This window comes from Myotis yumanensis, unplaced genomic scaffold (genome assembly GCF_028538775.1).
Source record: "Myotis yumanensis isolate MYYU_CA2020_CCGP unplaced genomic scaffold, mMyoYum1.0.hap1 SCAF_15, whole genome shotgun sequence".
Classification (NCBI taxonomy): domain Eukaryota; kingdom Metazoa; phylum Chordata; class Mammalia; order Chiroptera; family Vespertilionidae; genus Myotis; species Myotis yumanensis.
This window is the reverse complement of record NW_027223766.1, coordinates 698,617-721,147: the sequence shown is the minus strand read 5'-3', so window position 1 is coordinate 721,147 and position 22,531 is coordinate 698,617. Positions and strand designations below refer to the sequence as shown.

Sequence of the window (22,531 nt, the reverse complement as noted above, 5' to 3'; positions counted from 1 at the left end):
CTCCATGAGGGGCACCAAGTAGTTGCACGCCAAGTAGGACTCTTACACCCAATGAGGGGCACCAAGCAGTTGGATCCCAGAAGGGTGCTTACAATTCGATGAGGGAAACCGAGGAGCTGGATGTCCAGAAGAACGCTTGCAGCTCCATGAGGGACAACGAGGAGATGGATCCCCTGCTGGACGATTACGATGCGATGATGGACACCAGCTAAAGTACCAGCAAGTCAGTGTGTGCGAGGATTGCCAGGGGCCTATGGCCAATGATGGAGTTGTTTCTTCAGTTTTGAAATAGGATTTAAAACTCTTGTAAAGAGTTTTCGTTAACTTTTATTTGATGAAATAATTCTGAAAAAGACCTGTTTTGTACCGAGTCATTTTTGGGATTCATTTTACTAGTTGCTCTTTTCACCTTGGCTATAATCTACAGAAACGGGTGTAGGAAAAACAAACAAACAAACAAAAAACCTCGTTCCCTCTGATAAAACAACAACAACAAAAAACCCTCCTCAGAAAAAAGGTTGATCCAGCCTTTCAAATTTCTGAGGCTTTGGCAAGCCCAGATGACCAGGCCTGGACTTGGTCTCTGGGCAGGGGCCTGAACATCCATCCACAGAGTGAGCCGGATGTGTGTGGGATGGGGGTGTGTGTTGGGGGGTGTGGGCGTAATCTTTGGCTGTGGATTACAGAATTTGGGTGGACTGGGGCAGGGGTCTGGGACAAAGAGCCCGTCCCGCCCTCTTCTGGTCGAGAAGTGTCAATGCAAGCCCCCCTCCTGCAACCTCCTGTTGGGAAAGCACAGACAGTTGACTGGACTTCCCCATTTCTGGCGAGACCTGAGGCCTGAAGGACATGCAGGTGGTGTTGTCTTTGAGAAGGCAGGCGCTGAAGGGTATTCATGGAAGCCGAAGGACCGTTCAAAGCACGGAGTGTCCGTGCGTGACTTCCGATGTACATGCACAGAAGCAGGCGCTCGCGCACACACACTCCCACACCCACACCCACACACCTATCCCCCAAACCCGCCTTATCCCCGCTTCCCCCAGCCACACACATGGGAGCACAAGGTCCGCTAACAAGATATCTGCTGAGTGAGGCAAGCCTAGAAGATTTTCCTTGGCTTTGTTTCCTTTTAGCCTGTCCTGGGCCCACCGGAGCTCGTCTAAGTATGTATTGTCCCATCTTCAACCGAGAAAAAACGGCGATGCCTTCCCGCAAGGCATGGAGACGGAGCACTGCGGGCCTCCTTGGGCACCTGCCCTGTCTCCCAAGTCCTCCCCAAGCCCCGTGGATCGCTTGGGAGGGCCAGTCGCGCCCTCTACTGGTCCTGGAGCGCCAATGCAAGCCTCCTCCCCTAAACTTGATGTCCAACAGGTGACTTCAGTCCTGGGGGCGGCTGATTGGTCGAGCGGGCTGCTGATTTGGCTCCTCCCACCAGGTCTGTGGCTGTAAAAGAAAGCAGGGCCTGCTTTGCAGAGCTTCTCAGCCCTAGACTTGTTGTCGTGGTCATCGTCCTCGTTTTCCTAGGGAGCTTTCAGGGGAGCGATCTCGCCAAGACCCGGTCCCGGGATATAGAAGCCGCTAGAGCACCTGGCTAGAGCCTGGCTGGGCTGCTGATCCACTGAACGCTGTCTCGGTGTCATTTCTTCTTCACCGACTCGTCCACACCCTTGGGAACCCCTGGGCCTGGACCCCAACATCTGGTGCCCGTACAGGAACAGCTCCGGCGCCCCACGGGATGTGGAGGACCGGCGTACCTCCGCACAGGCGTGATCTGAGGCTGATTCGGGGCCACCATGGCCGACAAAATCCACAAGTCACTGGACGACATCATTAGGCTGGAGCAGAGCCAGCGGAGCGGCCATGGCCAGTGCCGCAGCCATGGCGGGGGCAGTGGCAGGGGCAGGGACCGAGGCTGGGACCGAGGCTGGGACCGAGGCCGGGCTGGCTCCCAGGGACGCCCTCTGCCGAGGCAGGAACCGGTGCCCTACAGCAGGCCATGTCCGCTTCCCGAGGAGTGGCAACACGACGACTTCTGCAGAGCCTTCTGCATGGGCGCTGGCATGATGACCTGGGGGAAGCTGCTGTTGTACAACCTGGACTTAGGAGTGTCCTCGTGCGCCTTCTGGAGCCCTCTCAAGGAATGAGGTAGTTCCTGCAGCAAGAAAGTCAGCTTTAAGGTTAGGAATGATAGGGGGTGGCCTGCTAAATATGATAGGATAGCCACCAAGTCCCGGCCAGTTTCCATGCTTCCTTTCTACCTGCCCTGAACTCTGGGGTCTATAAGCACGATGTAATTTCCAATTTGCCCCAATAGCCCTGGTTACTACCTGCGTTACTTGGGCCCTTTTTGGCAGAGGAGCAACCAGGCCTCTTTCAAGGGAGATCGCTAGAAGGAGATATCAGCCCCTCCTTTGCTAGCAGCAACAGGTACCAAACCCTTTCAGTACATTTGACCAGCTTCATTCCCACACATCTTTACAGATTCCAGGGTCCATTGTGTTCCTTTTATCAGCAAGCCAAATGACACTGGCCCGTATTATCTAATTCAGCACAGGCAGGGGGAAGGGCCCATTAAATCTTTGCCTTGAGGAACTGTGAGCCCCACCCTAAGATGTCCCAATCAGACTAGAAAAGCCACTAATACCTTTTAAATTTACCCCAGAATTCCAAAATCCCAACCCAGCACAGAATATCACATAGCAAATCAAAGTTCCCAGCAAACAAACAGACAGAGATGTTTACAAACATCAAATATACATTTATACTTACACCTTTTCAGTTAACAAGTATCTTTACAGTCTTGGGCTCTTGAACAGATAAAAGGTACACTGCCCCCAGGTCCCCTGATGGGGGCCTGACAGGAACAGATGTGGAGGCCTTTCTTTCCCACATCACAGGACAGGATTCTTGACCTATGTCTCATTCAGATAGAAACGGTTTTCATCACAAACAAACAAACAAATCCAAAACCAAAAACCAAGAAAATCAAGGCCAGAAGTACCCTCTGATGTTTCAGTGGTACCAAGGAAGGAGAAGTTAGGCAGTGTCCAGGTCTTCTCACAATCCAACACCAGTGACCAGTTCCAACTTACTGGCCTATTATTTATTCAACATTTCTTTTTCCTTCCATCACACCAAAGCCATGCTTTCCAGTTAGTTAGAACTTTTAGCCTTAATTTCTAGGTGACATGTAAGTAATTAACATTCCTCAGATTAACAATACATTCAAAGTGTTTATTTTAAGAGACACAGAAATATCACTAAACAATTTTAAAAAACAAAGATACATATTTAAGAAATAAGGACAGATCAATTTACAGAAGCAGAGATAGCATGCAATCCAAACCACAGCTGTGGGTAAACACATAATCTAGAACCTAGGTTAAATTTAGGCATATCCAGGGTCTCCTGAACACCTAGTTGCAAGTTAGCTGGAGCCCTCCCGTCCCTGGGACAGTTGCACTGTCCCTCCCAGGCAAAGGAAAAATATGCCCTTAAGATCAGTTTGAAACCACAGTTTCTATCTGACTTTAGAGATTGGATTGCTGCTATCAGTCCCCTTTAAAGTCTTTGACATAACCTTTAATTGTCTTTAGTTTAAGGAAAGCAGGGTGTTCTAGATTTAAGAGATTATCTTAAAAACAAATCTGCGAGGCAAGCACACTTCCTGCGTCATCCACATTTCTGCAGAAAAACTCTGCCTTAAGGCTCCAGCCCTGACTAAATCAGAGAGAGGGGCCTTTGCTGTTTCAAGATAGTGGCCCCCAGCAGAGCGGCAATTCATGTGGCTGACCTGGCAGATGCCAAGTCATGCAGACCAAGATCGTGGCTGTACCAATAAGCAAAGGCATTTAGTTACCACAATTACACAAATTTTCCCGATTCAATCCGAACCTTACACTTTTAGCGGGCAAGTTAAATATTCAGTATTTTTCAATATTACTGTCAAGCGGCTTAGGAAAACCAAATTTGAGCCTTGCAAAGCAGGTTCTGGCCTACCTGGTTTTTACAGATGCTACAGGCAGGAGGGACTATCTCCTTCCTCCATTAAGAAAAGTTTTCTTAATTAACAAAGGACCATTTTTTCCCTTGTAAAAACTGTTCTTTATTATGGAAATGCAAATCCTGCTGCTAGAATCTAGGTAGCATATATTTTTTCCAAGGGTAAATGATTAGTATTGTGATGTATCCTCCACATCTGCAAGGAGATTCCAGCTCAAAACTTTATCCAAAATCAATTGGTGCGCACGTTAGGTTTAAGCCAGCTTTTCTCCTTACATGTGCACAGAAATCCCAGAAGCATTTACTTGGGAAGGGGGTGACCTGTTTTCACAGATCATTACTCAGATGCCCACCTTACCTAAATCCTGGAGCCACACAAAGGAGGGGAGAAGGCAGGCCCCCTCCCTCCACACTCACATACTTTCACCAGACATTCATTCAGAGTTTAAACAATAACAACTTCCCAACTCCTGAGGGAGCTCTACAGCCTCCCCCAATCTCCTTGAAATGATCAATCACAATACCCAAAGGAGCAGTCTAATTCCATCCCATAACATCCGTCCAGTAAGCCCACAGGAAAAAACAAACAAACATACAAACACAGAAAACTAACAGGGCCCGAAAATACAGCCTTCCAACTCCATGGAAGTGAAACCAAAACAATATTCCAACTCCATGGAAGCAAAAACCTAAAACGATGTCTGCACGCCAACCAGTGGCTGCACACCAACCAGCGGGAGCGACCAGCCTGTCTCAGATTGAGGGAGTTCCTACAGACCTTCCCGACTCCACAGAAGCAAAACTACACCCCTCCAGATGGAGGGTCCAGGCGTCCCCCAAATCCTACCGCCCTTGATTCCCCTGTGTGTCTACTTAGATTATTGCAGGCGATTGCAGATTTCAGAAGTGAGCTCACACAGGACAGATACAAAACACACAATGACATAGACACCTACCGCTGTCAGTCAGGCCCTCTGGACTGGGGGTCCCTTGATGGTGTTGGGGATCGCAACGAGCCCCCAAATGTTATGCCCAGATTTCAAGATCCCCAATAGACCAACCTTACACTTTTAGCGGGCAAGTTAAATATTCAGTATTTTTCAATATTACTGTCAAGCGGCTCTGATGCAAAAGCAGAGAGTCCTTTATTATTATTACAGACCCGGGTCTGGCTCCCAGCTTCTTCCCACGCAACAACAAGAAGGGGGAGAGCCTCCGTGAGAAAAAAAAACAACAACAGGGTTTTAATAGGGGGTGGAGTGAGGGGACTGTGGGCCCTGCAGATTGGCCAGGTGCAAGCTGGGTCTAGTTACATAGGATGTGGTAATTTTTATGGCCCGCACATCCCTCAATTGTCATTGGTGAGTTTAAATAAATCCCTGGCGTGGCCAGCAGAGGCCTGGGGTTCCGGAAAGAAGGGGTCTGAGCACATGGTTACTGCCCCAACATGGAGGATATGGGGTAAGATGGAGGGCATAGCCCTCACCCTTTCACTCCTACCTGTGCTGAAAGTCATGGATGCTGGGTGGGGTGTGGAGGTTGTGGGCCGCAAAAGAGAAGAAATAAAAGAGGAGGGCGGGCATGTGGAGAAAAAAATCCATGAGGAAGGAGGTACTTGATGCACTGGGCTCCATGGGCCAAATGCTCTCCAATGATGCTTCCCGCTTGCACGCTGGATGTGGTATGTATGTCTGTCTGTATGTATTCAGATGACATTTTCTTGAGTTGTCCACTCGAATAACCTGAATGTTTTTGTTGTTGTTATTTTTTGTTTAGTTCCATACAAAAATTCCTGTTTATTCACATTTGATTTATTCATTTTTCATTTTATTTTAAAACCCGTATGGTTTTATGAACCGGTGTCTCCCCAATAATTTCAACAAGAGAGAGAGAAAGAGAGAGAGAGAGAGGAGAGAGAGAGAGAGAGAGAGAGAGAGAGAAAATGCGAGGATCCGATCCTTGAGTATTGCCTCATTTAGGTTTCAGCTCCCAGGCAGCAAAAATTTTTTGTGCCCTAACTGGTTTGGCTCAGTTGATGGAGCGTTGGCCTTCGGACTGGGGGGGGGGGGGGGGGCGGCGGAGGGGCAGGGGCGGCTGTGTGTGTGTGTCCCAGGTTTGATTCCCGTCAAGGGCATGTACCTTGATTTCGGGCACATCTCCAGTAGGAGGTGTGCAGGAGGCAGCTAGCTGATCGATGTTTCTCTCGCGGATGTTTCTCTCTATCCCTCTCCTTTCCTCTCTGTAAAACATCGATAAAATATTTAATAAAATGTTTTTGTTATGTCTTCCGGGAAGGGATAGAGGAGAGAGTGAGGCAGAAGCTGGGACGTCTTGGGCCTGCGGGGTGTGTGAGTGTGGGATGGGTGGGTGGTGGTGGTGGTGTGTGACTTAGAGGAAGTCTTTCACTTTCGAATGGCCAGGCGAGACACCACCCGTCCGTCCCCCCCCTTTGCCTCTCGGCACCCCTCGATGCTCTTAGCTGAGTGTCCCGCAGGGCCCGAAGCGTTTACTTTAAAAAAGAGTGTTCAAAGCAGTCCCGAGCTGCCTTGATACCGCAGCTAGGAATAATGGAATAGGACCGCGGTTCTATTTTGTTGGTTTTCAGAAGTGAGGCCATGATTAAGAGGGACGGCCAGGGGCATTTGTATTGCGCCGCTGGAGGTGAAATTCTTGGACTGGTGTAAGTCGGACCAGAGCGAAAGCATTTGCCAAGAATGTTTTCATTAATCAAGAAAGAAAGATGGAGGTGCGAAGACGATACCGTCGTAGTTCCAACCATAAACGATGCCGACTGGGTTATTCCCGCGACCCGCCCGGCAGCTTCTGGGAAACCAAAGTCTTTGGGTTCTGGGGGGAGTATGGTTGCAAAGCTTAAACTTAAAGGAATTGACAGAAGGGCACCACAAGGAGTGTAGCCTGCGGCTTAATTTGACTCAACCTGGGGAAACCTCACCCGGCCCTGACACAGACAGGATTGACAGATTGAGAGTTCTTTCTTGATTCTGTGGGTGGTGGTGCATGGCTGTTCTTACTTGGTGGAGTGATTTGTCTGGTTGTTTCCGATAACAAAAGAGACTCTGGCATGCTAGCTAACTAGTTACTCAACCCCAACTTAGATGAGTCCCCCAACTTAGAGGGACAAGTGGCATTCAGCCATCCGAGATTGAGCAATTACAGGTCTGTGATGCCCTTAGATGTCCAGGGCTGCATGGCGCTACACTGACTGGCTCAGTGTGTGCCTACCCTATGCCGGCAGGTGCGGGTAACCTGTTGAACCCCATTCGTGATGGGAATCGGGGATTGCAATTATTCCGCATGAATGAGGAATTCCCAGTAAGTGCGGGTCATAAGCTTGGGTTGATTAAGTCCCTGCCCTTTGTACACACCACCCGTCGCTACTACCGATTGGATGGTTTAGTGAGGCCCTCGGATGGGCCCCGCTGGGGTGGGCCCAAGGCCCTGGTGGATTGCTGAGAAGGCAGTCGAACTTAACTATCTAGAGGAAGTAAAATTCTAACAAGGTTTCCATAGGTGAACCTGTGGAAGGATCATTAACGGGAAAGGGGCAATTGAGCCCAAGTCCTTCTGCATTCGGTTGGTCGGGTCGGTTTCCTCTGGCTTAACCCCCATGGTTTTTGCGGTGTGGTCCGGGTTGGGGCGGCAACTGCTGCGGCCTTGCCCCCACCGTTCGCGAGAGAAGGAGCAAGCGGGGACTCGGAGGGGGCCTCGGGGTGTCCCCGTTGCCCACGCCTGCCATCTTGTGGTTCATTGTTGCCCTCACCCCCGGCCGCAAGAAGACAAGGGCACGCGTTGTGGGCGCCCCCACCCCCACCCCAAACCTTGCGTCTCGGGAACGGAGCCGCGGTGGCCACTTCCCACGCCTGCCATGGACACGGGTCATCCTGTCCTTCCAGTCAGGAGCACAACCATCTGCCTCGTGCCTCTCCTCCGCCGTCTGCCGCCCAGCACGTTCCGGGTGTCCTGCCTCCCCCCTCCCCACAGGCCTCGCCCCGTGCCCCAGCCGGCACCCTGCTTCCCGTCGCAGCCCCTAGCCCCAACGTGGTGAGGAGCCTGGGCCACCGGTGCGGGGGACGGGACGCGGTGGTGGAGGGAGAGAAGGGGGGAACGGCCCCAGGACGCCTGTTGAGGTGTGTTGCGCGAGGTTTCCCGGCTTGCAGTCTGCCAGGTGGTGGAAATGAAGGTGGTTGGTCGGCGCTGAAGGGGCGTGGGGGGGGGGGGGTGCCCGTTGCCGGGTCAGCGGGAGGCCTGGTCATGGGCAGGCAGCTCCTGGGGGGCTCTGTGCCCTACGCCTGTGCAGGTTGTGGGAACCATTAGGTTGAGGGGTCCAGGCCTCGGGGGTGGAGGCGCCCGTTGGAACGCGGTTCCCACCCCTTCCGCTCTGACGTTTCGCTTCCCCCTTTCCAGGTACCTATCGCTTCCCGGCGCAGGTTTAAAGACCCTTGGGGGTCGCAGATCCTCCTTGGGTTGGGGATTTCCGGCCCGTAGGTAGGGCCAGGCGGGAAGGTCCCCGCGCCCTTTTCCACCCCTTTCCCTTCCCTACCCCCGGGTGTCTGTGGGGCGTCCGAGCACGCCCCTTTGGGGCCATTGCTTCGGACCACCCCAAGGTCATACCTTCCAGACCTGCAGAGTCTGGTCTTGTTTGTCTCGCGCTTAGACGGCTGCCTGAGGCGCCCCCGCCCACAACCAGTGGGATGTGGGGATGGAGGGGGAGAAGAAAAAGTTGCCATGCCAGGGAGCGAAAACCAAAAACCAAAACGTTACAACTCTTAGTGATGGATCACTTTGCTAGTATTTCGATGAAGAATGCAGCTAGCTGCGAGGATTCATGTGAATTGCAGGACACATTGATCATCGACAGTTCGAACGCACTTTCGGGCCAGGGTTCCTCCCCGGGCTACGCCTGAATGAGTATCTCTTGCCGATCAATCGTCCCCCGGGGTGTCGTGCGCCCCCGGCTGTGTGCGCGGCTGGGGGTTTCCTTGCAGGGCCCGTTCCTGGGCCCTCTGTCCCCCTAAATGTAGACGACGGTGTCTGTGCCCCCCGTGAGAGACGGGCGAGGCCCCGAGGCCACGGTTTTCCCTCTCAGGAGCTTCCTCTCGCCCCATGCTGCCAACAGGAAAAGAGGAAGGTGGTCGTGGGTCCCATTGTGGTGACGGTGTCCCCTTCCCCGCTCCGGCCCTGCCTGGGTTGTGGCTCGAGCCAAGGCCGAGTCATGCGTGGGGTCGCTCCCTGGGGTCCCACGGGGAACTTGATTTGTGACTCCTGGCATCTGAACTCTTAGGGGATTCCTCTCTGTTCTTATAACCCACCTATTTAGTGGCAAAGGGATATGGTGACTCTAGGAAATGAATAGGATGCCTTCCTTCAGATGTGCCCTATGACGTCGGTTTTTCAAAACCATTGAAGCCAAGGAAGTCAGTTGTACTGTAGGTGTGATCAGAATCTCAGCTGAGCATCAAATCTCAGCCACAGGCCCGAGCCACCCGGCAAAAAGCCACAGTGAATCTCCTAGAAGCGGGTTACTCGGCAGAAATCACGGTGCACGACATTGTGCTCCATGTGTGTATATCCACGGCCACTCAGGCAAACTGTTGGATTTCCATTGTGGGATGGCATCTGAGAGAACCCCTCTTCTCCCCCAGCCCCGTCCTCCCTCCTGCCACAGACACACCCACACACCTGCCTTCTTGCAGACAGCACCCCCGGCTGGATCTTCCCCCACCCCTGGGGTCTATGCACACCTGGGAGGTCCAGACACCTGGCTCTGTCTTCTCCAGAGGAGGCTGAGGAAGGAGGTGGGGCTGGGGTGGGGTGGGGAGGAGGCTTTCATTGGCGCTCCAGGACCAGTAGAGGGCGCCACTGGCCCACTGAAGCGATTCTGGGGCTTGGGAAGGGCTTGGAAGATGGGGCAGGTGCCCAAGAAGGCCACAGAGCTCCATCTCCAGGCCTTGCGGAGAGGCATCGCCATTTTATGGGTTGAAGAGGGGACAATACCTATTTAGACAGGCTCCGGTGGGCCCGGGACAAGCCACAAGGAATAAAGCCACAGTAAATCTCCTAGGCATGCGTCACTCAGCAGATATCTTGTTAGCGGACCTTGTACTCCCGTGTGTGTGGGGGGGGGGGGGGAGGACTAGGTGTGTGGGTGTGGGTGTGCGTTTGGGAGTGTGTGTGTGTGCGCGTGGGCGTGCGGGCGTGTGTCTGTGCGTGTACATCTGCAGTCACGCACGGACACTTCTGGCATTGAATGGTCCGTCGGCATCCATGAGCACCCTTCATCCCCTGCCTTCTCAAAGGCAGAGCCCCCTGCATGTCCTTCCCGCCTCGGGTCTAACCAGAACTGGGGAAGTCCAGTCACCTGGCTCTACCTTCTCCAGAGGAGGCTGCAGGAGGGGGCGCTTGCATTGACGCTTCTCAACCAGCAGAGGGCGGGACGGGCTCTCAGGCCCCGCCTGGGCTGGGCCATCTGTTGGACTTCCAAACCGCCCCCCCGCCCCCCCCCCCCACCAGTCATACCCCCACTCCCTCTCAGGATGGATGGTCAGGCCCAGCTCAGAGACCATGTCCGCACTAGGCCACATGGGCTTGCAGAAGCCTCTGCCCATTGAAAGGCTGGATGAATGTCATTTCTAAGGAGGATTTCCTGTGGGGTTTTTCTGTTTGTTTGTTTGTTTGTTTTATTGGTTTATTATTGTTATTATTATTATTATTTTGGTTTTTTGGGGGGATTTTTTTTAGGAGGGTTTTTTGTTTTTGTACGTTTTTTTTGTTTCTGTGGGGTTTTCTTGTTTGTTTTTGTTTTTTCTTCTGCTTTTATATATGGGATGAGGTGGAAGGAGCCAGAATGTTCCATTGTTCACCCAATTTGTTGGCAAATATCTCTATATTTCCCCTGTCACAGGTTTGTCTCGGCGAGCACCAGGGCCTTCATTTCCTTTCGGTACAGCATCATGATCTTCCTCATCTTCACCTTCACCCGTTTTTATGTCTTCAGAAGGAGGTGGTGATTCCTTTGCTAATTTTAGTACCATGTGTTCAAGATATTCTGGACCGGGTCTTGGCGAGATCTCTCCCCTGAAAGCTTCCTTGGTGAACACGGTCGACGACCGAGACAAAAAGCCTAGGACTGAGAAGCTCGGCAGAGTAGACCCTGCTTTTCTTTATAGCCCCGGAGCGTGGTGGGAGGAGCCAAATCAGCCCCCTGCCTGCTCCACCAATCAGTCGCCCCCAGGACTGAAAGCATCAGCGGTTGGGCGTCAAGTTTCAGGTGGGGGCGCACATGCACCAAGCTAGGCCCCGCAGGGCACGCCCCTTCAGGTGGCATTCACCGAAAGGACCAAAAGGAAAGGTTCTGCTGAACGTGGCTGTGCCTGGCATTCATTCCTCGAAGGGAATGGGCCAGGAGCGGGTGGAGTGTGTGTGTGGGTGGGTGGCGGACGGGGGTACACCAGAGACGCAGACATACCGAATGAAGCTGGCCTTGGAGGTCATGGGAGGCAGGGCCTCAAGTTGATGTATATAAAATGTGTATGGTTTTGTATATTAGTGAGCCCCTTGCTTGTCCTTCCCCGCTCAGGTCAAGTCCAGGCACCTGGCTCTGGCTACAGGAGGGTGGCTTGCATTGGCGCTTCTCGACCAGCACAGGGCGGGACCGGCTCTTCGGTCCGGACACCAGGCTCTGCCTTCCCCAGAAGAGGTTACCCAAGGGGGTGCGGGTGTGGGGTGGGGAGGAGGCTTGCATTGGCGCTCCAGGACCAGTAGAGGGTGCCGCTGGTCCGCCGAAGTGATTCCTGAGCTTGGGGAGGACTTGGCAGATGGGGCAGGTGCCCAAGGAGGCCTGCAGGGCTCCATCTCCACGCCTCCCGGGGCGGCATCGCTGTTTTCTGGGTTGAAGAGGCAACCATACATATTTAGACAGGCTCGGGTGGGCCCGGGACAAGCCACAAGGAAAAAAGCCACAGTAAATCTTCTAGACGAGGGTCACTCATTACAAATCTTGATAGAGGAACTTGTGCTCCCCTGTGTGTGTGTGTGTGTGTGTGTGTGTGTTTTGGAGGTGGGGGAAGGGGGTTTGGTGAGTAGGTGTGGATGTGGGTGTGGGTGTGGTTTTCGGTGTGCGTGTCTGTGTGTGTACATCCTCAGTCATGCGCGGAAACTTCTTGATTTGAATGGCCCGTGGGCATCCATGAGCACTCTTCAGCCCCTGCCTTCTCATAGACAGCGCGGACCCTGCTTGTCCTTCTCTGGTCAGGTCAAGTGCTGGCACCCGGCTCTGCCTTCCCCAGAGGTGGCTGCAGGAGAGTGCCTTGCAGTGGCGCTTCTTGACCAGCAAAGGGCGGGACGGGCTCTTCGGCCCGTCTTAGGCTGGGCCCTGTGGTCGAACCCCCACCCACCTCCCTCTCTGGATGGATGGTCAGGCCCCTGCCCAGAGACCGAGTCCCGGCCGGGTCACATGGGCTTGCGAATCATCTGCACCTTGAAAGGCTGAATCAATGTCATTTGTAAGGAGGTGATTTTTTGTTTGTTTGTTTGTTTGTTTTTAAGGAGGGTTTTTTTTAAGGAGTTTTTGAATTTTTTTAAATGAGTTTATTTTTGAAACGAAGTTTTTAATTAAATGAGCTATTTTTATTTTTTAGGAGTTTTTATTTTATTTTAAAAGGAGGGTTTTTGTTTTTTTTAACGAGGTCAGAAGGTCAAATCTTCAAATTGCATGCAAGCTGTTCCTCTCAGGGGGCCCGGACTTCATGTGCAACAGCATCTCCAGGAAGATTCGCTGGGATGGTGCCTCCACATTCTGGAAGTTGTTCTGGACACTGCCGAACAGGATGAAGTATTTTGCCTCCAGCCAGATGAACCCGAAGTGGTTCTCATCGAACAAGATGAAGACTCCAGGGCGGCATGTGGCGCAGACGAACGTAGGTGAGGTAACATTAGTAGCTTCCACGCCATAGAAACACATCCTGCAGGTTCGGGGGTAATTCTGGTCTCTTGAGCCCATGCCCTCAGGCAGAACAAACGAAACAGGCTGCTCCTCCGAAGCTGCAGCCCTGGACTCCCAGATGCTGGGCTGGGCAGGGCTCTGCCAGCCATGGCCCTGGCTTTCCTTTATCCCGTCTTCTTGCTGCTCCTGCTGCTGCTCCCGGATCACCTGCTCGTCAATCTCCTGGACCACGCGGGAGAGCTCGTTGAAGTTGCGGAAGATCTCGCCATCTGGCTGGTGGATGCGGCGCATGAGGTGGATCTCTGACTTAGTGTTCATGGCCTGTCCCGTGATGTGGGTGACCCTGGCATACTTCCCATGGAAGCTGAGCATGACAATCTTTAGGCTTTCGTGATAGTATATGCATTGGAAGAGGCCTGGCCTAATGAGGTCTTCCGCATGGCTCAGCGGGAGGTAGACTCAGAAGTAGGTCAGGCGGTTATAAAGCAGAAAGTCCTCCACCAACAGCACTCGCCCCCGTTCTTCCCTAAGCCGCGATGGTGAATCCTTTTGGTGGTCTCTCTTGACACACTGGATGCTGAACCTGTCCTTTTGAATCTGCAGGTGGCGTTTGTGGAAAAAGCTGTAGGGGTTGTCCATGTAGGACTCCACCGAGGCTGATTTCCTCTCCGTCGGGCGAATTCTAAAGCAGGGTTTGAACTGCACTGGGTCATCCACATGGGTGTTAAAGGAAGGCCTGCAAGTCCAAGCAGCAATGCATAAGCCATCCACCACTACACTCAGCAGTGTTCTATAGCAATGATCTAGCTGCCACAATCCCAACATGTGTCTGTATGGGAAGATCTTGGCGTAGACCTCTCAATAAGACATACCAATCATCGCCGGGTTCTGCGAGTTTTCACGAACGCCATACTCCTCCCGGCAGCACTGTCTCCAGATGCTGTCGGTGCACAGGATGTGGTGGAATTTGGTGCAGGCCTGGGCCAGGCTGGCCAGGTCGGTGCCGGGGAGCGAGGCGAAGATGTCCACCAGCATCTCCACAGGCAGGTCCTGCAGCAAGCACTGCGGGTGCGGCATGGGGCTCGCCATTCCTCCACTCCCTACACAGAAGGGGGCGGCCGCGGCCACCTCAAGGTGCTTCTCTGCTGGGGCCGGCTTGCCATCGGCCTCTGCCTTCTCAGCTGGGTCCTGGCACTCCTGAAGACACTGCTTCCCTTTGGCCACTGCCATCTCCGCTGGGCCCCGGCACTCCTGCTGAAAGCACTTGCCCTTTGCCGCTGCAGTCTCAGCAGAAAGTCCTCCACCTGGCACTCCTGAAGACAGTGCTTGCCCTTGGCCTCTGAATCTAGGCTGGGCCCTGGCACTCCTGATCACAGGGAAATCCCCGGGAAGAGCCCAAGCTGCAGAGGCAAGCGCATTCCTCCATGTCTCCAGGCTTAACAGCCATCATAGCCTGGGCCACTAAGCCTCAGCAGGGTTTTAAGCTGGCTAGGTCCTCCTAGATTCCAGCCACGCCCCCTCAGAAAGGAGTTAATTGTAGGACTTTAAACTCATACCCATTAACTGCTGCCTCCCTTTTCCAGTGCCCCCTCCCTGTCCTCCAGCCCTAGCCCCAGGCAGTCACTAATCTTCTTTCTGCAGGGAGATGCCTCCAGGGATATGGCTATGGGAGGGCGGTGGGGGACACATTTCACAGAAATGCAGTAAAGAACAAACAAACAAAAAAAAATTAATGCAATGTCAGAAATGGAGGTCGGAAGGCTATGGAGAGTGGAAATAGGCAGCCTGGACTATGTCCAAGATGCAGGAGAGGAAAGCATTGGGTAAATGAATGTTACTCATGGACTGAAGTTAATGATAATTCAATACCCTATAGGCAGGGAAATTTCAAGAGGGGCCAGCCCCAGCCCCACCCAACAGTAGGGGTCATATCTTTGACACCACTTCAGCCTTTCCAGGCGGATTGGTCCCAAAGCCAACCATCGGAGACCTTTACCTTACCACCCTGGGAAGCGCAGGAATGGACCTCTATCCTACCTCCAGATGTGTACTAACACCTGAAATGGGGCCTCAGGCCATTACTACGGGAGTGCATGGTCCCCTTCTTGCAGGCAAGATGGGACTAATTTTAGGAAGAAGCAGTTTAACATTAAAAGGATTTCAAGTTCTCCCTGGGGTAACAGGCCAGGACTATACTGAAGAAATTAAAGTAATAGCACAAACAATCAATACTGTAATTCAGGTATTACCAGAAACAAAAATGGCACAAATTTTCCTTCTGCCGAATTATGTAGAAGGGCGGCCTTTAACCGGTCGACCCCGTGGTGCAGTGGGGTTTGGATCCAATGACGCTGTATACTGGGCAAGAATAGTTAAGCAAGATCGGCCTGAATTAGAACTAAAAATTAATAGGAAGCCTTTTAAAGGGATTATAGACACCGGAGCTGATGTATCAGTCATTGCCTTTAGACACTGGCCTCAGGCTTGGCCCTTAAATCCCGCAGCTTCTGAATTGCACGGAGTAGGGCATATTATTCAACCTCTACAGAGTGCTCAACTCCTTCGATGGGAAGATCCAGATGGAAATACAGGTTATTTTAAACCTTATGTATTGCAATATTTACCTGTCAATATATGGGGTCGAGAGATGTTACAACAAATGGAAGTTTTAAAAACAAGTCCTAGTTCTATTTCTACTTCTGGTCAAGAATTTCACCCCCAAAAGAGGCAGGGAAAGAAGCAGCAAGAAAGGCTTTTGTCTATCCCAATGTCTGTTAAAAGGGAGAGGCATGAATTGGGTTACCAGGATTTTCAACAGGGGCCTTGCTCATTTCTCTGATCCAGTGTAGAGCAGCTAAAATTACCTGGCTTACAGATACCCCTATCTGGTTTGATCAATGGCCCCTATTAGGAGAAAAATTAAAAGCTGCACAAGAATTGGTTCAAGTACAACTTGAGGCAGGGCATATTGAACCCACTCACAGTCCATGGAACACACCCATATTTGTGATAAAGAAGAAGTCTGGTGAATGGAGACTATTGCAACACCTGAGGGCAGTTAATAAGACCATGGAGATGATGGGATCCCTTCAGTCAGGGTTAATATCCCCCACAGGTATCCCATTGCAATATCATTTATTGGCATTAGATCTAAAAGACTGTTTTTTGGGGTTTTTTTACTATTCCTCTCCACCCTGAGGATAGCAAAAGATTTGCATTTAATGTCCCTACAATAAATTTCACTGGACCCATGAAAAGGTATCAGTGGAAAATATTGCCTCAAGGCATGCTAATAGACCTACCTTATGTCAGGATTTTGTAGCTGCTGCCATACATCCTATAAGGGAAAAATATCCTGAGGCTTATATTATTCATTATATGGATGATATTCTCTTAGCTCATAAACATGAGATGCTCTTAAATACCATTTATATAGATTTGCAGGATTCCTTGTGCTATGCTGGATTATGCATAACACCTGAAAAGGTTGAAAGAACATTTCCTTTTTCTTACCTTGGTAGCATTATTGAAGGACAAAAAATAAGACCTCAGAAAATTCAAATTCAGACTGACACTTTACTTAAATGACTTCCAAAAATTATTAGGAGACATTAATTGGGTTCGACCTGTTTTAAAACCAACTACAGCCGACATAAGCTCTTTATTTCATGTACTCTGGGGCGATCCATCTCCAACAGCCCCACGCTGTTTGACAGAGAAAGCCAGGACAGCCCTACATAAAGTCGAGGGTGCCCTAAATTTGGCACAGCTTACTAGAATTGATTACTCCCTTCCTTTACAAGTTTTAATTTTTCCCACTATACATACACCCACTGGGGTTATTTGGCAAGATGCTAGAGTCATTGAATGGCTACACCTGGCTCATTCTCCAACTAAGGTATTCACTCCCTTTCATGATTCAGTGCCTCAGTTGATTGCTCGAGGCCGTCTTGGATTGGGCCAGCTGGTGGGCTGAGACCCTGAACCATACAGCAAGAGTGGCTCTGGCAACGGTCAACAAGTTGGCAAGTTTCAGTTGCTAATTACTGTGGACAGATTGATAGCCACTATCCAGCAAATAAAATTTTACAATTTCTTTCAGTTACTATCTTCATCTTCCCAATGATAATAAAATAACAACCTATACCTCAAGCATTAACCATTTTTACAGATGGATCTAGTTCTGGAAAAACTGGATATTACTGCAACAGAGGTGCCAAGGTCTGTCAAACCCCTTCTACTTCAGCACAATGGGTAGAAATACAAGCCCTTGTCTATGCTTTGATAGATTTTGCTACAGAGCCTATCAACTGGTATAGTGATAGTGCCTACGTGGTAAGTATGGCCAAAATTATAGAGACAGCTATTATAGGGCATACTAATTCAGAGGGACTTTTTAATTTATTTTTTAGCCTTCAAAAAGTCACTAGAGAACGACAATTTCCCTGCTTTATTGGCCATATTTGGTCTCATTCAGGTCTCCCTGGTCCGTTAGCTATGGCTATGAGGCTATTGATCGCTTCCTTGCTGTGGTGCAGGAGAAGACACCATTTTCTCTTGCACAGCCCTCCCATGCTTTGCATCATCAAAATGCTGCCCTGTGTAAACAATTCCATATTTCTCGGGAGCAAGCTCATCAAATTGTTAAGCAGTGTGATCAGTGTATAATTCATTGCCCTGTACAATCATTAGGGGTTAATCCTAGGAGTCTTAACCTAATCAAATCTGGCAAATGGATGTCACCCATGCTCCAGAATTTGGTACGCAGAGATGGGCACATGTTTCCATAGGTACCTGATCTCGCTTTATTTTTGCGACTCCCCAAACAGGAGAAAGCGCCAAGCATGTAATCAATCATTGCTTAGCCGCCTTTGCGGTGCTAGGTTCTCCCTTAGAGCTGAAAACAGACAATGGACCCACATACGCTAGTTCCACTATTCAGCAGTTTTGTCAACAGTATCAAATTTGTCATAAAACTGGTATTACTTATGACCCTCAAGGGCAAGCAGTAGTGGAAAGAGCCAATCCTACTTTTAAGATGCAATTACTAAAAATAAAGGGGGGAGGAGACGGATGTTACGTGTCACCTCAAAATAAACTCAGTCATGCTATATATGTCTTAAACTTTTTGAATTGTGATGCAGAGGGTCGTACAGCAGCTGAAAGGAATCAGGCCTCCAGCACAATAGCCTCCTCTGGGTTAGCCCGGTGGAAAGACTTACAAACTGGACGATGGTTCGGATCAGATCCAGTAATGATGTGGGGAAGAGGTTGTGTTTGTGTCTTTCCAGAAGGAGCAGTGCAGCCAATTTGGGTGCCAGAACGGTACATGCGACACCACCATGGACTCAGAGAAGCTCCTTGTCCCTCCGTTCAAGGGACTGAGAGTTGCCCCGATGACAGCAAAGAGGAAGAAAAAGAAAACAAAGGCTACACTAGGGGCTGAGGTGCCAACATGGGGTCAGTTGAAGAAGCTAAATCTGAAGCCCAGCAAATAGCAGAAAAACAAGGAGTGGAAGCTACTCCTTCAGCCATGTTTATGGCTATGTTAGCATTGGTTAGCTGCCAGTCTTCTATAAAATCTTGTGCAGCCAAAACCGAGGACTAAGTTTGGTTTTGCTATATTTATTGGTTTAAAAAATAAGTTGTAGAAATGATGAGATCAACAGAAAAGTAAGCAGTTGAAAATAAGCCATAGAAATAGAGAGTAGGAAATAAGTTGTAGGAATATAGAAACCAGCGGAGGGTTGCAACCCAGGAAGGTTTAGGCAGGGGCAGCCAAGCCGACCTATAAGTGGGGCCTTGACTGACAAGTTTAATTCTTTCGGAGACCATGCTCATTAAGGAGCTCGTTAACTCAAATTACTCTGTCAACTCAAAGCAAAAAAACCTGCGAGAGACATCTGGTATCTCAAAAAACTCCTTAGTCAGGACACTGGTAAGTCAAGGCCCCACTGTAGCTCATAGTTAGAGGTAGAGAAATAAGTAAAAAAAAAAAGTGGTAGAAATAAAGTAACAATAGAAAGAAAGTAGAAATAGAGAAATAAGTGGTAGAAAATAAGCGCTAAGAAAATAATTAGGAAATACAAAATAAAGTGGCAATCTCCTAGGTTTTGTTTAAGCTACTGTAAAGCAGAAGATGGCTGTGGTTGATGCTGTTTAAGGAAGTAATTTTGTTTTAGACTTAGATTGCAAGCTCTTGCAGCAGCTGCATTGTTTCTAGGCTTTGGTTATCTTTGCATGTGTGAACTGATAGCTCCCTGGGACTTTGAGTCTGTGTGAGACGCCAGACTCAGAGTGGGAAGTCTCCAGCTCTGCAGGACTGAGGGTTGCTCCTTTCCATGCAGCTGCGGATAAAAAAAGAGGCTGAGAAGGGACCAGACTTCCACCTGCGTGGACAGGGATGATTTCACTGGGACTGGTGCAGACTCAGTGTCCAGGTCAACCGTCCAAACAGCCTGACCAGGGGACTGGTTTTGCATCAAGGACATCTTTGCATCAGCGTCATCTTACTACGCTAGTGACAGAGATATCAGCATGGAGTCAGCTGAACAAGATGGCAACTGAGGCCAAGCAGATGTTAGAAAAGCAAGTGGAAGCTATGCTAGCATTGTTGAACTGTTAGTTTTCCGTAAAATCTTGTGGAGCTAAATCTAAGGACTTTGAGTAAGATATCCTGAAAACGTTAACATGTTTGTAGTTTGATTTTCATTGGGATTGCTTTGTTAGTAGCCAGAATTTTGTTCTCTTGTTAACATTGCTGTTTATGGTTTTGTTAACAGCCAGGGGTTTGTTTTGATGTTTTGATGATGCTGAATAATTTGGTTAGAGTTTTTTGGATAGTGTAAATGGGTGTGTTTAAAAACAAAAGTAAAGGGGGCTATGTGGGGCGCGGCTACAGTGTTTTGGCCATGTTCAAGCCTCAGACTAATGAAAGGACAGGGTCCTCTCATTGCCACGTGCAAGTCCCAGCTGGAGGGCAGGGCCCTCCCAGCAAAATCATAGCCAACAGCTGTGGTTGTCAGATTGAACCTATAGTGCGAACACGTGGCTCCATGTGCCTTGTGCTAGAGTTCATGTGCATATAGTTGAGTATGGTTGAAACTCAGGAGAATGCTGTAAACAGCTTGATCACACCCCTACTTTACCTCGTGGCATCTGCTATAAAATAAAGACCGGGCTTGTGGGCATGGTCGTTGTCTCCTCACCAGGGAGGCAGCATCCCACCGAGACCCAGCTATCATTCTCTTATCTGTCTTTTCTCAATTCTTGCACCACCACCCCCCACTCGGGATCACCCTTGGCTGTGCTGGTATAGCACAGGAGATAACAAAGGAAGGTGCTATCAACACTGAAAGTGAGATACCAAAGCAAATGAGGCCATGCTACCCCTCTGCTTAAAATCTCTCACCAACAGCCATCACCAACAGGATACAGCTGCTTCCCACAGGCATGCCACCCCGTCTGTATGGATCACCTTAGCTTCATCTCTGCCTGCCTGTCACACAGCCACTATATATGACAGGCATCTTTCCATGCCTTCCCTGCCTGCCTGCACCCACTGCTCTCTCCTGCTTCCATCCCACCTAAGTTATAGCCCCCCCCGCAAGACTTACCTTGCCACACCTTAATTAAACTTTTCTTGTCCTATTCGTCCAGTGTGACTATTAAACACTTTGTAGTTTCAAAGTACTCATTACCCTAAGTAGAAATTATTTGCAAATTTGTCTCACCAAAGGCAAGACAAGCGGCTTGATCCCCTTCTGCATGCTGAAGTGCTCACCCTGCACAGGGACACAGCAGACTCCACAAGTTTGGGTGAAAGCTAGAGTACCCATGTTAACACAGTGCATGGATTCCTAAGCAGGTTAGCAGTCCTGCCCCCAGCACTGAAAGAGGCCCTTGGGATGCTGCATTTGTAAGTCTGGGAGAAGGAAGATCTTTGGAAGAATCCAACGCTGACCTGGGCCACCTTTAGTTGGATGGAAAGCACCAACTGGGAAGATGGGAGAAGGCCTTAACGTTCACCAATTTCAGAAGTTTGCCTGGTCTGCCACATCATCAGTAATTTTTTTAAGTTGGTTGTAATATCACATTGCATTTATAGGTATGCCTCACACCAGCCAGCACCTTCCAGCATCCTGCCAGTCCTCACTGCCGACCCCTTGGGGGGGCTCAGGCCCTACAACTGCACTCACCATTGATCCCGGTGTTTATTAGAAACGTAAAGCATCACCTCATTGAATCCTCTCAACAACCTGGGAGTTATTTGTTACCTATTTACTCGTGAGCAAACTGGTGCCCAGAGCAGGTGAAGCATCTTGTTGGGGTCACCAGGCTCCACACCACTCAGCGCAGTTGTCCCTGCTGGGTGGCTGACCCCAAATGAGTGGAGTGCTCCCCGCTCTCCTGCTCCAAGTCCCTTAACGCACAGTGGTCACAACATAACAGCGCTGCACTCTGCGCAGAAAAAAAAAAGCTTTGTCGGGGTTCATGTGCCCTGGAGAAGGCCGGGCAGGAGGACCCTGAGGGCTCAGAAGGAGCAGCAAACTGATAAGAGGCTGGAAAAGGTGGGCAAATGGCAGGAAGGGAGCTGGGGCCCTTGGGAGGCGAGGGCGGAGGGAGCAGGATCTGCTCCATTGGCCGGTGTTCCTGGGAGCCCCAGCACCGCCCGCCACCCCTGCCAGTGCCAGCGCCCGTGGGAGGGGCCAGCACTCAGCCCTGTGCTGTCAGTTGTAGGGCTACACCTGGAAGCCCCTCTGGCCTGGCGAGCCAGGAAGAGCCGCCAGCGCCCGGCAGGGAAGAGGAGGCTCCAGCTCCCTGGTTGGCAGAAGGTAACCGGGGTTGAGGGTTACACACCTGACTTCGGCCGCGGGTTAGAGGATTCTGAAGGCAGCAGGACGCACTCCCTGTCCGGCTCCAATCGGAGCCCTCCCGGGTGCTAGTCTGAACTTTTTTGCCCACTCACTGTGTTACCTTGGGCAACTTTCGCTCCTTCTCGGGGTCTGTTTCTTTCTCGGTTCAATGAAGGCGTTGGGGTTGAATGGTGCTTTTTAGTCTTATGAATTCTAACACGTGAACTGCATTTTGGCAGCCAGCAAGCTTCCTTGGTCAATTCCCCACCTACTTAAGGGCCAGCTCCGCTGCCCAGGGGCCGGAGGCTCCAGGAAGCCAAGGTGCCTGGGTCGGCGGGGGCTCCGCTGGGCGCTGGGGTTTCCTGGGGATTTTGCGGCCTGAGCCCGGGTTGGTGCTGGCTGCTGGCGGGACCTAGCTACAGAGGGACGGCCCCAGATTGCTCAGGTGACTTAGGCAGCGCGCTAGGACCACTGGCCACACTGGTGGGGTGTTGGGAAGGGGATTTGCGGCTGATAATTTGTACTTGGAAAATAAGCGGATTTGTTTTTGGAATTCTCTTTCTACACGCAGACCTGTCCCACGGTGAGTTATAAATGACAGGAGTGCTAGCTGTCATTCTCTAAAGTGGAAAGCCAACTGCTCCAGCACTAAGTCATGGGCTCCTCCAGCGTGTAGGAAGTGGGCCTCTCTCTGCACCCAACCTGCCAACCC

At 50.6% G+C, this 22,531-nt stretch overlaps 1 non-coding gene across 1 annotated transcript; it reads left to right on the top strand.

The window, feature by feature from the left end:
* The first annotated feature begins 8,784 nt into the window (after positions 1 to 8,784).
* On the top strand, positions 8,785 to 8,937 carry LOC138993614 (5.8S ribosomal RNA). The gene has a single exon (XR_011468325.1). It is a non-coding gene; the product is annotated as a 5.8S ribosomal RNA (ribosomal RNA).
* Positions 8,938 to 22,531: the final 13,594 nt, after the last annotated feature.